The sequence below is a fragment of the Cnephaeus nilssonii genome (genome assembly GCF_951640355.1).
Source record: "Cnephaeus nilssonii genome assembly, chromosome: 2".
Classification (NCBI taxonomy): Eukaryota; Metazoa; Chordata; class Mammalia; order Chiroptera; family Vespertilionidae; genus Cnephaeus; species Cnephaeus nilssonii.
Genome location: NC_137073.1, coordinates 66,393,801 through 66,411,227, shown reverse-complemented (window position 1 = coordinate 66,411,227; position 17,427 = coordinate 66,393,801). Strand labels below are relative to the sequence as shown.

At 37.7% G+C, this 17,427-nt stretch overlaps 1 protein-coding gene across 10 annotated transcripts in view; it reads right to left on the bottom strand.

Moving 5' to 3' along the window:
* Nucleotides 1–17,157, bottom strand: part of MEF2C (myocyte enhancer factor 2C) — a 146,891-nt gene extending 129,734 nt beyond the window's left edge. For 2 of the 10 annotated variants that reach the window (XM_079783104.1, XM_079783108.1), the window contains exon 1: nucleotides 10,262–10,639. The gene's annotated coding sequence lies outside the window, so the exon portion shown is untranslated. Of the gene's footprint in view, nucleotides 1–10,261; nucleotides 10,645–11,622; nucleotides 11,701–14,754; nucleotides 14,842–16,772 lie in introns of those variants that run through there. The other 8 variants (XM_079783109.1, XM_079783110.1, XM_079783112.1 and 5 more) reach the window with 8 other exon arrangements.
* Nucleotides 17,158–17,427: the final 270 nt, after the last annotated feature.

The window sequence follows — 17,427 nt, the reverse complement described above, 5'->3', positions numbered from 1 at the left end:
GAATTTTGAAGTTACTCAGTTTAGTCTTCATTCTTAAATATTATTCTCTATTGTGTATGGGCCACTTGGTCTAATAGCACATATATGTATAATTTAAGAAATGATATTAGGTATGGCAATGATGTCCTTCAACTTTTTATGCTTGCAAATCAAAAGAACTGATTTTCTCTTTCTCTTGTATTCATTCTTATCCTCTCATGCTTTTTGTGTCTCACACTCTCTGCTCTCCCCCTTATATTCCCACCACACACACACACACACACACACACACACACACACACACACACCAAGCATGCACACATACTTTGGACTTTTGGCCCAAAATGATGTTTTCACAGAACATCATGAAAGCCATAACTTGGTTCAACTAGTCCAATAGCTGTTACTCCCTCCTGAGACTTCATAATGCTATGCATTTTTGCCGTAAATGTACCATCCACTGACTCTAAAGTCATCAGCGATTCCTTACAAAGACACCATCCTATAGTCTGCTGTTTCAAGATCTGTGTCTGGAGCTCTTTCATGACATGGCATTGGGCTGTGATGAACCACATCAATCTCTCAAGTGTAAGAATAAGTCAACACCTGAAACAATTCAATGATCTCACACGTGTGTGTAGTCAAAACAATTAAAAGTGCATTTGCTTTCTCACAATACCAAATATTTTGAAGCAAGAAAGGAACTCAGAAGAGAATCCAAAAACAATAAAAATTGAGAAAAAAGGGTGAGGTTAAGAATTCTTTGATTTTTTAAATTTATAAAACGAGAGAAGGGGGAAAAGTCACATAGCATTCATTCTAACTCAAGTCAAGAAAGATCAAACAGTCCTACAAGGGACATTCCCCATTCATTTCAACCAAAGCGCCGTTGGGAAAGAAGCAATGGGACTGAGTATTTTACCCAGCTCTTTCCAAATCTATTAATGTTATCGTGGGAATTTCTTTTTGGTTTATGTAAGGGGAGAAAAACTCAACCGTGAAAGGAAAGAATGATGTAGTCAAAATTATTTCCTTAACCTATAACCTATACAGACTGTTAAGTGGTCTTTGGATAAATATGAGAAATGAACAAATGGATACACTTTTTTTTTTAATAGCCAGGTTTGTTCTTCTTAATTTAGTTAAGGAAAAAATCCTGATGGAATTAGGTCTGGATTTATACCTTTTTAACATATTAACTGTTACAGAAGAAGGGTGAAAAGATCTACTTTCTGGACCACAACACCTTTCCTTAAAGACCACCCAAACTTAACGAGGTTCCTCAAATGTGAATGGAAATCAGGCACCTTAAAAAAGTACAGTACTTGGTAATTTATTGGTTAACAGTTAAAATATTTTAAAATTCTTGCCCAGAGAAATACCTACTCCAGGAACCTCCAAGAGATTCATGTTTTAATCAGGTATAGTTTTATAATATTTAAATAGCAAAAAAATCTGTTTCCTATTTAAAAATGTTAAAAATCCAGTACACTTTAAACAACTGGAACTTTACAATGTGTCTAACAATATTTATCGAGTGGTAATGATTCAAAGTATCCTACCGGTCAGGAGAATTCCAAGGAGATAAAGAAGTCTTGTACCATATCCTAAGTAAAAGCAGTTTTAAAGGTTGAATCTGAATTTTAAATAGAATGCCCAATTTTGTAAAAAATAAATGTCAAAATTACTGACTCCTATGTATATTAATATATGCAGAAAAGTTTAACATTTTCCCCCTTGCTAATGAGCCCTGAAACTGTGCCAGGTGTAGGGCCCTTGCTCATAACACCTATGGCAAGAATAGGCCATTGTGATCATACTCTTAGGATTACATTTACATTTTAAGATCTACATGGAATTACTTTCTTGACACTATTAGGAAACATTTGCAACCACAGAAAAATAGTTGCTTGATATTTAAACATAATTAAAGTGATCTTTCTTATCTATTTTAAAGAGAAAATTAAATTTAATTTAACTGTTGGTCTGACTTGGTAAATTTTATATAGGCAATGAACAATTGGTTTAGTGGGTTAATGACTAAACTAGCATTTAAATACTGTTTGTATATTAGTATAAAAATAAAGTCTCAATAAATATTTATTATATAGTAACACTTTCTACTTAATGCTCCCACTTAATGCATTTTTCTTAGAGAAGGCTAGTTAGAGAAAGGTGTGCTGGCAATAATCTGACTACACTTCTCACAAATGAGAATTCTACTATTGATTGAAAGGAGCCGCGGCAGCTAGAAATTATTTTTAATAGGATTTTTAAAAATCACATTGGTAATGACTGAAAATGTAACTGGTAATTAAAGACTGGTTTTAACAATTTTTTACTTTATTTTACAAAGAGAAGTATGAGCTTTCAGACTACAGTTTCAAATGCAAAGAATATTAATGCAGGTAGTTGGAAATTGATTTACTTTGCATGGCAATAAGCACACTACTTACATTGTACCTTTCAAACGAAGAGCATAAACCAAATCTGAAAACTAAAGCCCATGGGTTTTTTTTGCATTCTGTATTTTGACCTAGCAATCATTCAAAGTTTATCCATAAAAATTACTGTAGTGCCACATACTGCAGTGGATTATTGCTATTTCTCGAGATAAGTACAAATAACACTCAATGTTTAATTTGCATCACAAAATGACCTAACATATCTGGAATATAATGCACAGGCTTCATTGAAAAGAAACCATTATATTTTTTTTCTGCAAAACACCAAAAAAAAAAAAAAGTACAGACATCTGATTGGGCCTGCACTTGCTGGGAGGAGGAGGGAGGGGGAGAGGTCTCATTTTCTATCTTACACCTATTGTTTTATGCATTCTAAACTGCTATATGGGAAGAAAAAGGAAACAGTGAATCCACTTTGCAGTTAATGTCTTAGTGATTTAAGAGGCTGAATTTCCAATTTAACGAAGGAAAACACTATGCTTTTCCTTTACCAAAGTGACTGCCCAGGAAGAAGGCCCTCCGCTCCTTCGTCTATGCCAGGGAAAAAGAGGACATTACTTGGGGCTGAACGCACTCCGAGACAGAAGAGGGGAAGTTTATGATGTGGCGCTGTGCATGTGTCTGGTCTGCAGCCAGCAAGTTTTCATTCGGTAGCTCTGCTGCCAGTACCTGCCCTGAATATTCAGGAATAAAACTCCACTACCAGAGCTCTACCTTAGGAACTGGATGTTACGGAGAATTAAAAGAGTGTATTCTACTTTCTTTATCCTGAGTGTAATTACTGTTTTTAAAAAGAAAGAGCTGAAACTATAGTAACTGAACAATTTATATGAATTTTTCTTCTTCTCTTTTTAAACTCCTCAAACTGCCTTCCCACAAAGCCATTTAAGTTAAATGGGACATTTACAGACTCACCTACATGAAGGCTATAACTTAAAACATCTGCTTAGACACCTATGTTCTGTTCAGATGTAAAGAATGTGGGGGGAAAAGTCAAAAAATACAGGCGCATTATATTCTTAAAAAATGTGTGTTCTGTGTGTGTGTGTGTGTGTGTGTGTGTGTGTGTGTTCATTCAAGAGATTTTGACTGCAATTAGGTAGTCGGTCCTATAAAGGCTTCCTTGTGTGACCATGATTTCTAAAAATAAAATGCTCCAGTGAATATTTCTGCTAAATAATCACATCTTCAAAATTACTTTAAAGAAATCCCAATTCCCTCATGTTACATTAAGCAATAATACCAGCTTTCCATAATAAGCCTGGGTTGTACACCTCATGCATGGTCAACAATTAATTAGGTTTAAAAAAGTCATGTTTACTCTATTAAGTAGTAGACTAATTTCCTTGTCTGTCCTTACTTATTTACATCAGTGGGTCTATTTCCTAATTTTGCAAATGCATAAGCATATCTAAGTCAAAGCTGCCTATCTTCGGGGTTCGGGGAAAGATGCATTCTCTTCCTTAACATTCCAACTTGCTGAAAGAATCACAGACATAAAAAAAAAGAGAGAGAGAGAGGTAGTAGTTAGTTGTTAAAAACACACACCAATTTGCGTTCTAAGGACCATATCCACCACTTGTTAAAACCAATATGCTAGAGATCCATAGTATCTGAGAACAATTTATATGAATTTATGTGCATCTTATCTATGACAAGAAGATACAAGAAGGAAACCAGACCATGCTCAGAATGCTATTTGGTAAAAGCAGGTTCTCACCAGGACTGCTTCAGAGATTGGTTTCTCCAGTCTATAAAAACAAGTTGAAAGTACTTTATTCCAATAAATTTTACTAGACGATTTGCATTGTCATTCTACATGAATAGCAACCACTTGCAGGATGAACAACATTGCTCCATTCATTTCAAATTTACAGCATTAAGAATTAATAAAGTCTCTATAATGTCTGCATTATTAAAGAGTAATGATTGCTGCAGAAATCTGCTTATGATAGGCTTACTGTTTCTATCGCTTGTAATATCACCAATTTCCTTTATAATGTCCTCAAAAGATTCTCTTCATGTGTATTTTGAACTTTGTTTGGACTAGCTACTATAATTTAAAAATAATTACAGATATTTAACTCAGGCAATACAATGACAATGTACAACAAATGCATTATGGTGGTTGGTAACAAATTAATGTTACTCATATTCACCTGAAACCAAAACATGGATTTTTATAACAGGTATCACATAATATTTATACTTAACAGCAATGTGGCTTTTCTTTCTGCAGTTAACATTACAATAATACAAAGAAATGTGAAATACTACTATTTGGGGTAATCCTTTTTATAATCTTATTTTTTTTACAATGGTACCCCTTTTATAGAATTTTCTGTATTTGCATACATGAAAACAACTAACATAAAAGAACACTGATGCTATCTACTCATTCTTCAAAGACAGGGAATAGGTGCCTCTAGATCCTTTATCTCTTTATGCTTCAATACGTTTTGTAAAATAGTTACTATTGAATTCTTGTTTTGAGCAAAATTAATTATTGTTAAGTAATATTAAAATTACAAAACTTGCATAGACCTTTTTAGCATTCAGTGTGAGAAGGGTTATCAATAACTGCTTTTAGAAAAAAACCCAGACAGTTTCCTTTGCTCACTAACTGCAGCAGCCCATTAGAAATTATTTTTTTCTCATGCTCTTATTCACTTACATACTGCATATTTGCTTCAATTCTCCAAGGGAAGAAATGTGGCTCTTGTGGGAAAGGTCCACCCCTTTCTACATGTTTGCTTCCTTGAACGAAAGGAATACACCCCCTTACATTCTTTGAAATGTGTCCAACATGCACAGAATTGTATTAGCACTGTATTATTAGCCAAATTAGAAAATCGTACATGAGAGTTAAATACTGTTGAAGTGTGGTGTGTTTTGAACCAGGATAACTAAATGACACCTATGTCTATAGGTAATAGCAATGAACTACATTCATTTAGTCTTAGTGTCTAAGTTTGGAAGCTTAGAACACTTGTCTTAATGGAAGAAATTTGTGAATGTTTTTGTGCACATGTGTGATAACTCAGGAAGAGGCCCATAAATGTTATTGGTTTTTCGGTGCATCCTTTAGATTTAAGACCTATTAGAAGAATGCTTTCTCCCTTTCATAAGTATTTTAAAGAAAAAATATTGAGAAACTAAAGTATCCATCTTCATAAGTAGAGTCAGAAAGCTGAAATCACGGAAATGCAAAAATATCAAAAGTCTATGCTCATCATCCTAATGACAGAAAACTCACACCAAGTTGGTGTCCACTAATTTCAATCTCATTAAGACAATCTGCTGGTCATGAGAAGTTATGTTCTAACAAGTCTTCCTTTAATTATGTAGAATAATGTACTCTCAAGGCAAGTATTATTTTGTTGCTATTTTATAATAAAGTGGAAATCTGTGCATTTATCTTTACCTTTGTTTTTTCTAAACCTTATTTTTCTTTATTGGACTTTTACAAAGAAATATGCAAGGGTCAAGATGCAGAGTAGGCAAAATTTTATATCTTTAAATATATTTTAGTGTTTAAACGGTTAGTGCCTTTGGAATTTGTTCATCATGCATTTCCGAATGAACACAACTATATAATTTCCAGGCCTACAAAATGGAAGCTATACTATTCTGCCTATGTTTTTCACTTGGAAAAAGAGTGAACATAAACCATGAATATGTAAACTGGAACTGAAGGTAATAAACTTATTAAAACTTGGTAAGATATTGTTATGGCCAAAGAAAACCTGCAAGTGTGTGCCATAAATCCACTCAGATGAAACATCTCATTCACTAGAATTTCCTATCTTCTTATAATGCACAGAAAATTAAACACATAAATATTAATTTTATGTATCACAGAAGATGTAGGCAATGAAAATGCAATGTTTACATTTATGGATGACTCATTAGTGTTTTATTGTGTGAAACACTAGGAGGCATCAGTTGGGTAAAAAAGGACTTCAATTTTTAAAGAAGCAAGAAATTACTGTAGAGTTGGATGTGTAAGAAGTTGGGGTTTTCAAAATGTTATTATGTAAACCAAACTTTATTCTCTGAAATAAACTCTGAAAACATCATATTTTGTTGTTGTACAGAATGGTCTTTATATAACATTTATGAAATACATATAATTTGACCAATACATACCTATTAAGATATATTTCAAATGTATGGATTCATAACTATGTAATTACACATTTTTATGAAGAACATACTTGGCAACAGAATAACATAATGGCTATTGACTACTATGCATTTTCTGCTCAGTTACTCAATACCATCAGTGTATGTTTTATTTCTGGCAAATTCTGTTTTGTGCTCTCTACAATGTCTCTGAAAATGTCCACTGCAATTAAGCCTTATAATAACTGCTTCTCATAAGCAGCCAGAACTTGATTTTGTTCATAAAGAAGTGATGGAACTTAAAATTTAAGCAATAAAGACTTATATAAAAAAAGACATTTTCTCTTATTTCACTATCGAAAGCCTGTCATTTGAAAACTGAGTTTTCCGCTGTTTGAACGGTTCTTCATAATGATGAAGCAACAGGGTCGTGATATACTTAGCTAGCGATCATTTGAAATTGGAGTGTCTTGTCATTTCCCAACAATCAGCTTTTATCTCTGACCTATCAAAATAGCATGTGAACTGGGTAATCCGCCTTTTGTCAGGTGCACAGACCCTGTTGTCGCTCCTGGTTTTGTGAATCGCCTCTGCAATCTGGTTTGATTTCCTAGAGATGACAGATCTCGGTGAACAGTCAGGCTTTACTGAGTGCAAGGCAGTCCACGCGCCCGTGAGATTAATGCACAGTGCTGAGGATGAGGGTCTTAATCACCTAGCCTTCCCCATGCAGCACACAGACTCAGCATCAGTAATTAAATCTTCCCATTGTGTCCAGGCAATCACTATATTCGTAAAATGAATATGTGCATTTTTAAGTAAGTTCTACATATTAATTTGTGTGGTGTTTTCTCAAAGGCTGTGCTTTTGTAAAATAAGTAGAACTTTATTAATAATCTCTTTAAAGTCCACTCTGTGACCCTTAATTGCATGTGAAATTCTTCCATGTTGTTTTGAATCATGCCTCTGAAGACAGGGTTCTCTGTTTAATAACTATTTTTTGTTGTTATGTAGCACAAGTGTTGCTGCACAGATATTTCCCCATTTTTGTCACTTTCTGAGATTTCATAGACTCAAAATATACCGCACATAGAGTTGAGAAATAAAACCACAAAATATAATACAATAAACAGAAGAAAGTTTTGAAATATAATGTGAACATATGCCGTGTAGTTATTTAGCTTGTTTTTTTTTATAAAATAAATGTAAATACAATAAATCACTTATCAGGAAGATATGGTGTAATGTTATGCAATTTTTGATTTGATAATGTGAGGACTAAGGAAGAAATTCATAGAAATCTGAACAATATAAAACACGATGCTTTTTCAATTTCAATTTTGAATCATTAGTGCTTTTCCCTATTAGAATCAACCATTTCCCTCAAATGTTGGAAACTGAATATGTTGACAAAGAATAAAAGAGGCAAGATGAAGTAAAGTTCATGTTATTTATATTTCATGCATTTAATGTTAATGTGTTTGGATTCTGAAAAGTTAATATAGGTGATTGCACACTTTTAAAGTCTGAACAGCTTAGGAAAGATGGAAAATTGACTTTTTAGTATACAGTGCTCATTTTTTATTTAACTGAAGGAACAAATTAATATTTAATAAAAGTTACATATTTAATATTGTCTTTCACTATATCCCACACACATACACAGCAATCAGAATATAAATAGCATAATTAATGAAGAAGTAAAATACTGTCTTTAGTAAGAAGACTGCAAAATGTGCCATAGATACTCCAAAGTTGCGTGAAGTACATTACTAAAAAACAGTAGATTTTCATAAAGTTTAGCAAAATTTAAAGTAAAGATAACTGCCAACTATTGTCTCCTTAACTTGACTGGGAGACCAGATTTTAATCAAACATTGAATTTAAAGTTACCTTTGACCAAAAAAACTTTTAGAATTGAGTTAGTAGTCTAATATACAGCCAAATGTACTTTCCTGCAAATAGAAGGAGGTATTTTAGAGATTTTGCCCCCTTGAGATAAGATATGAGATACGTACATTTCATTTTACCTGTCAAGTTCTGAAGCACTTGCTTTAGAGCTACTTCTTTTAACTTAACAATTTCATGCATATATTGGAAGAATGTAATATGGTTTTCTAATTGCATTATATTTAACCAAAACTGATGGAGAAATAAAAATACGGCTTCTACCATATTGGTACATACAGACCATTTTCAAAGACTAACCAAAACTGACATTATTTTAAAAATTAAATAAGATACTTGAGTTTTAAGTTGAAGATTGTTAATCTATTTAGAGCAAAATTAATATTCAATTTAGAGGTTAAATGGGGTTCACAGGTGGTCACATTTCCATGTCTTACCAATTCTCTGGGGAGCCAACTTATTATACCCTACATAAACATCTTTACTCTGCAACCACAATTCCATTGCAAGGTGCCAGTGAAAAAGAGGCTGGTCACTCTTTTGGACTGGTATAATGAGGTGGCTGGAGTTCCCTTTATAGCACTTAGAAAATATATGCAGTCACTAGCCATTTCACAAGACAGTTACTGTTCGAGTTAGTTTCAGATTCACAATAGTAAAACCCACTTTGTGTCAAAGCAGTTCTTCACTGAGGACCGGTTAAAGAACTGGCAGAGAGCCCAATTCCAGTTATTATACTGTCAGCATTTACATATAAAGGTATTTTATACAAAAGACACACATTTCTAAATTGTGAGGAAAAAGAGCCCCTCCCCCCCCCCCCCGCAAAAAAAAATTAACTACTGGAGCTAGGGTAGTCAGAAATGTTTGAGATATAACATTTCCTTTGAGAATTAATAGCCATATTCTGGGAAGGAGATAACATTAGTATTAAATTTAAATACTTGCATAATATTTAATACCATAAACAATTTGATATATATATATATATATATATATATATATATATATCCTTTATGCCAAACTTTATCAATGAGTTTGCTAACTTTCATCCAAAGTCCAAACAGAAGGCAATTTAAGAGAGTTAACATTGTTTGTTTTAAAACAACTATTTATTTGACTTGACCTAAGTAGCCATGCATATACTGAAATACCAATACGAATTGTGAAATGTATAGATTACCATAGCCAGGGTGTTACTTTTTGTCCACACCAATTAAGAAACCCTCTATCAAGCCAGCACTTTGGCAAAGGGAAGGGGATGCACAAAGGTATACCCTGACAGACAGCCAAGCTTTAGTTCCAACTAATCCCAAGAATTAGCAGCTCAAGAGCATAACCCAGAGCAAATCAGTCTTGGGGAGATTCAGAGGAGCATCTCTCCACAGTGAACTCAAGGCAAAATCTTAAGGCATGTACTTCAAGGTCACAGAACATTCTATGAAATATTATAATCTACCAGTCTCCACATGCTCCACCACATCAAACATGCTAATGACGCGAACTAACTTCATGAAACTTTAAACACAATGATGTGACAAGAACGAGTCAGGAGTGATTTCAATAACTGATGGCAAACGGATAAGACTATCTAAAAAGTTACTTTTAGCAACAGACAAGGAAATCATGGAATCTAACGAAAAGAATGGACAACAACCCTCAACTTCAGCCTCCGAAAAAAGGCACAGGGATAAGACCCGGTGCTGTGGAATATACTGATGCAGATTTCAGAAACAATACCCAGGCTATTTCTATTTTCCTCGAGAAACGTCAGAGGTACTCACATGAAGGAAGACCAGATCAGATTAGTCCTTGAGATATTTTCCTTTCTTAAGAGAGGGAGAGAAAAAAAAAAAAAACACACAACAATAATCTTTACTTCGTCCAGCCTTGAAGTGCTTCTCCACCTGATTCAAACATGCAGCCACGGCGACCCACACAGAATCTTCAAAGTCAATCCAATAGCAGCCCGAAGATGTCTGGGTGTACGCGTGTGCTCAAGTGTCTGTGACTGCGAGCAAAGCAAGCAGAGAGCTGGAGACGAGGTGTGTGCGTGAACGCGCGCGGAGGGGGCGCGCGCGGGGGAGGCGCGCGCGGGGACGCGCATTCGCGCGCGCCAAGGCCTCTCGGAAGAGGAGGTGGAGGAGGAGGAGGAGGAAGAGGAGGAAGAGGAGGAGGAGGAGGAGGAGGGGAAAGTGGCTCTCAGCGGCCGGTGGATTAAAAGTAACCAGACTCGTCCAGAAAACTGCGTCCAGGAAGGAAGTGACAGAAGACGAATGGGAAAAGGAGAGCTGCTCACTGCCTTTGAAACGTCGCGTAAAAAAGGCGGGGGGGCAGGGGGAGTGGTGGAAGGATATTGGGAGGGGAGGCGGGGGTGGCCGGGAAAACGGGTGCACACGGGCTCAGGGCTCTTAAGCAGCACGAACCATAGTGCCTCTTGCCTTCTTTTTTCCCCTTTATTTTGTCCTTGCCTTTGCCTTTCCCCCGCGCCGCGTTTCCTCTTAGTCTCTCTCTCCCTCACAATCCCAAACCGTTGACTCTCTCCTCGCGAGCTGGAGAAATCATCAGTTTCACTCTTGCAAAAGGGGGGCGGGACTAGACCTCAGAGCATTTTAATAAAACAAACATACAGCAGTTCGCTCCTCACCCCTCCAGTCTCAACTAGATTGATAAATTACTCCACCACACTACTTTAATTATGTATATGGTATGCAGAATAAATCACTGAACATCAGTACCTCAATCAAGCACTTTTAAATGATAATTGCATCTTGGTGAATCAATCTTCCCATTCCTGACATTTTGCTAATTTTAGTTTTACGGTGGGGTAACGGCACATGCCATACGCAAACCTAATGACAATTCTTTATTGCGCGAAACGAAGGCAACACCGCGAGCGGCGGCTCCCGGCGCTCTGCCCGCGCCGCCGCCGAGAACCCTCGGAGAACCGAGTCTCCGGCTGCCGCACGCTCGCTCCCCGGGGGACGCGGCGAGCCAGCCAGCAGGAAAGTCCTTCTCCAGTCGGGATCTTTCCTCTGACCAATAGGAGCGCGACCCTAAGGGTTGGTCTTGTGACTTTTCTCCCGTTGGGAGACGCGTTAACCACTTCTTTCTTCCAGCGTTGGAGCGCGCCTCCGTTACTTACCGTAGATGCCACGGTGCAGGATGTCTGCAGTGCCCGATTCCAGCGCGCTTTTCCTGCACGCCCAGAATACGCGCTTTTCGGCCCGGAGCGGTTGGAGGGCTCGAGGGTTAAGCCTGAATGCTTCTCAAGTGTTAGTCATGTAGAAAATAATGACAGAATTACCAGTATTTGAAATCTCGACCTCATCACGGGGCCGTGAACTTTCTAATCAGTTTGGAAATATTTACCGAGGCGGCAGCTTCCTCGGATATTTCCCCCCCACCCCCCTCCCTCCTCCCACGCTATCTCTTCTACACCTTACTGGATTTTCTCCAGGGCATTTCACATGTAAACCAGACTAACTTCCCAAATGCATTCAGCTTCCCTATCCGATAGCTGATGACTTCACTTATCCTGAAGAGTTTCAGCTGCACAGGAAGCTGAACTAGAGACTGACAAGCAATATACTCCTCACGTTAAAGTTTAAAAAGTAAGTTCATATGAAAGATTTAGGAAAGGTTAGTAGGGATTGGGCAGCTCCCTTCCCTTGCCAAATTACACCACACCCAGTAAAGCCCAAGATAAAATACACCAACTAGTACACACACCTTGACAAGACAAGATTGCATGCCCGTAGAACTATAGGTTATATAAAATGTTCCAATCAAATTAAAACATTTTAAAAGGTAGAAGGGAAAATACATGGGGAAAATAAGTACATGGAACATTCAAGAGTATACAATAGGGATATACTGAAATACCTAGCTAACTAAAGATTTTTCCTCACTTTGAAAAAATCCTTTCAGCACTATGTTTAGCCCAATGACTAGTTGCATTTCCTGTTAAGTTCTGCACTATGCCATGGGGGAGGACAGTGTGACTCCAAAAGCCTCCAGCTCCATTGTTGAGGTATTTGATGTAACGTTTCTCAGAAGAGTGGGCTCAACATTCAGGTGTCTGCCCCAAGGCTTCACTTGAAAGGGGAAGGCTGATTTTGCAGGCAAGTACGACTAGATCTGAACCATCCTCAGGACTCTGGCTCAGCACCATTGTGACTATCAGCACAGCTAAAATGAAACTCTTGCTTTTATTATAGGAAGGCATGGCAAACTGTCACAAAGCAACAACCATCTGAGATCGTATTATTTCTTGCAGACTGGTATCTACAATATATTGATTTGCCTGTTAGTTTTTCATCTAGTGAGTTTGCTACTACTATGTATTCATTTTAATAATATGGCAGAGGTAATCTGTATTAGGTTTTCATTTAAGGTACAACTTCTAAAAAATCCAAAAAATGTAAAGGTGCACAGACATTTTGAATATTAAGATATGTCTATATATGGTGGTAAAAAGGAAATTTCATGTTTTCCAGATTCACAAACATCCTGACAAAGCAAACCATTTGCAGGAACATCTAAGTTTATTGCCACAATGCCTGAAATTAATGTAATGAATCCTTAACAGTCTATTTTACATGAGCAAATAGACATAGGTAATTCATGACTTTCAACCATACTATTTATGATGGGTCATATACATATTTAACATAGTACACTTCAGTTTTATATTGTTTTCCTTCAAAGAGAAAATATCTTGCTCCTTAATATTTTTAAGAATCATTTCATAATAAACATTTTAACAAACCCATAATTATCAATGATAGTACAAGCATTCAAAAGTATATATAACCTCACATGGTGGATAATTTGAAATTAATTTGGATCTGGAATGTATTACAATTGGCCTTTTAAAATATAAGCTATTCCCCTCAACAGATTTACCTTAATTATGTGTGATCCTAACTTAATATTAGCACTAGTTTCTTTCCCATGAGCTTTTATAGTTGAATCAGAGCAAAAGAGGTTGTATAGAAATATACAATAGAGTCATCTGGGATTTAAAATTATTCATTGGTAATCTACAAAGTGGTTAATCCAAAATGTGTTTTGTATTCTTCTTTAAATACTTCAGAATTTTTTTTTCTAAACTAAAATCATCCTTATCCTTGCCACCTAATGGCACTTGGCTAGGATCAGAATCTTTTCTGGTGTATGGAGAAGCTGGTATTAGGTATTAGGAGGCCTGGATTCTCTGGTTCAAGATTGGTGCCTAATTAATGAGTGTATCTTTTCTGGGGTTCAGTTTGCTTATTTGGTAAATGAATTTTCCAGTCTTTTCCAGTTCTATGATTGCAAAGTAGGAAATTCATATACCCTTTAAAGCCAATTGGAAACTTGTGGCCTATCCTGTTAAGTAAAAGGTGATACTTCCTTTAAGAAAAAATTGTGTCTGGAATTGATGTACTATTTAAACCAGCTTTCCTCTCCCCACCCCCCATCACCAAATATTTCCTTCATTAAATAATCATCACGGGCTTTATTATACATCAAATATATTAACTTGTTTTTCCCACAAAAGAATTGTTTAGCAATATATTTAATTAAAATGCCACAGAAGTTAGAGAGAGCATGATGCTCAGGATTTTAACTCTAGAAAAAGCTAATTTCTAATTTCTGTTCAGGTTGCAAACCATTTTACCCCACCTTGCTCTTTACTACTTCCCTGCATTAAATCAGCAGTCTACTAACACCTTGTGCCCGGGGTCTGCCTGCCTTTAAGCGTGGCCCATGCTGGGCGTAGCTCTTGTAGTGAGCTTAAAAATGTATTTTAAAGTAAGCTGGTCAGTTGCCACAGCAACCCACCCTCAAATGAAGAAAGGCTGTAGATTAATCTACCCCTCAAGATTATTCAGTTATATAGAATACTATATAGTATTTAACTGTGCAGAATACTTTCAGCACAAACATGATAATTTAATACAGAAGTGCAGAAAAATATTAAAGGTAGTAAGATACAAATTCCAAAAGCACTAAAATGTTATTTATTTTATAGTTAGAGATGATACACATGACTTTCTCTGAAATGGATTAATTGTAAAAGAGACTTGTGAAGATAGGCCCTAAAAGGGGACATGAGCTTTAAGCAAAATGGCATGGTATTGCTTATAATATAAAGCATATAATGGTTATATAACTCTTTTTCACTTTTAGATACATCTATATCATAAATACCTGAAGACAAAGAGTTTGGCAGTTTTACCTCTATGACTTAACTTTGTGGGGGATGATATAACAAATGTTAAGCACTCACCACGTACACATCCAGTCATTTGCCTTCCATTCTTTACTTCATCTCTTCATAGAAGTTACTTCACAGTTTGCAACTCTTCTTTGGCACCTTAAAATGTGTAAGAACAACAAGGTATATAGTTAAAAAAATTTTAAGAATGTGATATTAAAGTACATTTGGATAAATTTATTTCTAAAGCCTAATCTGTAGAACATTAATGTTAATTCTAGTATTAAACCAAATGAATGTGTATTAACATAAAGTGATGAAAATTATCATTAATTGTGGTAATACTTATAACCTGAAATATATGCAGTGCCAAATATCTAAAGTTCAAAAATTCTTTTGGTACAGCTTTTTCGAGTGCACGGTATACATCACATGGACTGCTTGTGATTGAGAATCTGCAACATACAAAGGATTTGTCAGTCCAAGCCAAGGTTTAATCATATCTTTTATCTCATCTCTAAAGATCCTACATTTATTTTAATTTTATAACTGATGAAGAATTACAAGGAAGACAGTCAAATCCATAATATCCCAAGCTAATAAAATTTGAAGTTGCAACTGAAGTTGCTGAAAGGGCTTGGTTTATACGTTGCCTAAAGGCCAATTTTAAATACTTTGGGATCAGTGATGTAGATTCAGTACCCTTTATGAATTCTATTACGAAGAATGCCTTTTCCTTCCAGGCGCTGTTTAACTGCATGAGCACAAATGCCCCTATGACCTAATCTGTTTGAAACTAGCTATCTTTGACTTTGAGGACACAAATGAACTTTTTTTCCTTGGTTTCAGAATGGGTCTAGTCCTCCCAACCTTGAGACATATCAGACCATGATGGTCAATATCCATCCTCTCATTTGTATTTGCCAGAAGACGTTTCACAGTGAAGTCATTAAGATTTATGAAGTCTCTATATTTGGTCTGACATCCTTAAGATTTATTTTTATTTTTTAAGTTGCTTCAGAGTCAAGGAGAAATGAAGAATTTTGGACACTTTTATTTCAGGGGTGTTAGCTGAGTTTAAATCATTTAGGCTCATGCCCACAGTGAGTTAGACTCAACTTGGTGATGGGTGAATTCTCTTTTTCCCAGCTCTGTTTGGTTTTACAGTCTATTAAGTGGGGATCATTATACACATCTCCCTGGGCCTTTCCGCCTTATAGAAATGCAATCTTCATGAAGCAATGTCTGAAAGATATGTTAAGGTTTTTAAAAATGCCACCACAAATTATGATACATTTCTTCCTTTTCCTGGATCAGTATGCCCAAATAAGGCTTGATCTGTAATTTGCTCGAGAATGTGTGGCTGATTAAAAAGTTATCCATATGCATGGCTAAATTTAATGGACTTTACCTTTACTTATAAAATGGTTAAATGTTCATCGGAACATTGATTCTATTTCTTGAAATATCACAGAAACCTTCAATTCAAAGGACGGATTTTCATACTTCCTCTTTTAACCCTTTCTTCTAGATACCTCTCTATGTGTGTGCCTTTTAATTTTTAAAGCTCTTTTTTCCGGGATGGGGCAGCAAGGGGGGGAAGGATGGGGGTCAAAAAACTCCTCTTGCGTTTTGTGTCCACTTCTTTGTCTGGAAAGCAGAGGACTGGGATTCGGTCCCGACGGCCTCTTAAAGACCCAGACGGGGGACGCCTCTGGTTTCAGCAGCTCACTCCGCTAAGTTATTGATTGCAGGCAACAACAATCCCTCCGGATGATTTGTGTGGAAAGGGAATCCGCGCTGGCTGGGTGGTCAGCAGAGGCGCAGCAGTCACAACACTACGCAATTATTACGGGTCCTCCCCTCAATGCTGCCCTCAGCACCTATATACTCCTCCCTCTGCCCAGCTCCACTTCCCCTGCCCCTTCTCCCGACTTTTCTCCGGGCGGACGGAGTTGAGGGGTGGGGGCTCCTCCAGAGAGTGGGTCTAGAGCTTGGGAGGGGGGAGTGCGCCACGTGCGTGCGCCCCGGGCGAGGAGCAGGCGGGTTGGGGACCCTTCTGGGGGTTCTCTGGGCCTAGGCGCACTTACAGGGGTTGCTGTCCTGGCGGCGGGTGTGTCCAGAGGGCGGATTTCACAGTTTGGGGAAACGCGGCCGCGGTTCGGTGGAGAGGCCGCGTGGTAGGTTCTGGGGAATGGAGGAGGGCGCACGGGTGGTGTTTGGGCTTTGGAGGCGGGCGGTGTGGGTGTCAAGGGAGTTGCCCTACCGGTCTGGTGTGGGGAGCTTGGGGATATTTCCCCTAGGTCGGCGAGAGGCGACTCCAAAGAGCCGGGGATGAGCCCCGAACCACGCAGACGGTGAACTCGCCCACGCCCCCAGCACAAAGCGCGGGCCCGCCGTCCTCGCGGGCGGCACCGGCTGCTGGGAGTGCGCCGAGCGTTGGGCCAGCCCGGGACCCGGGGAGCGGCGCGCAGGTCCTGCTGTGCGCGTGCCCGCCCTCCCCGCCTTCAACCCAGTCCTGCACCAGCGAGCCTGGTTTGTCCCCTGACTGACCAATAGGAAAGGGCGGGGTCCCGGAGCCGGATTTTATAGCCCAAACTCTCAGGGTCTTCGGGATTATTTAAAAAAACACGAACAGCCAACTGCTGGCTCTACTAGTTAAGTTGCCTGGGTGGATTTGTGCGCACTTGGCTAGGGAAAGGCCACAAACTCAAGGAGAAATGGGATGCTAAGGAGAACCCACCC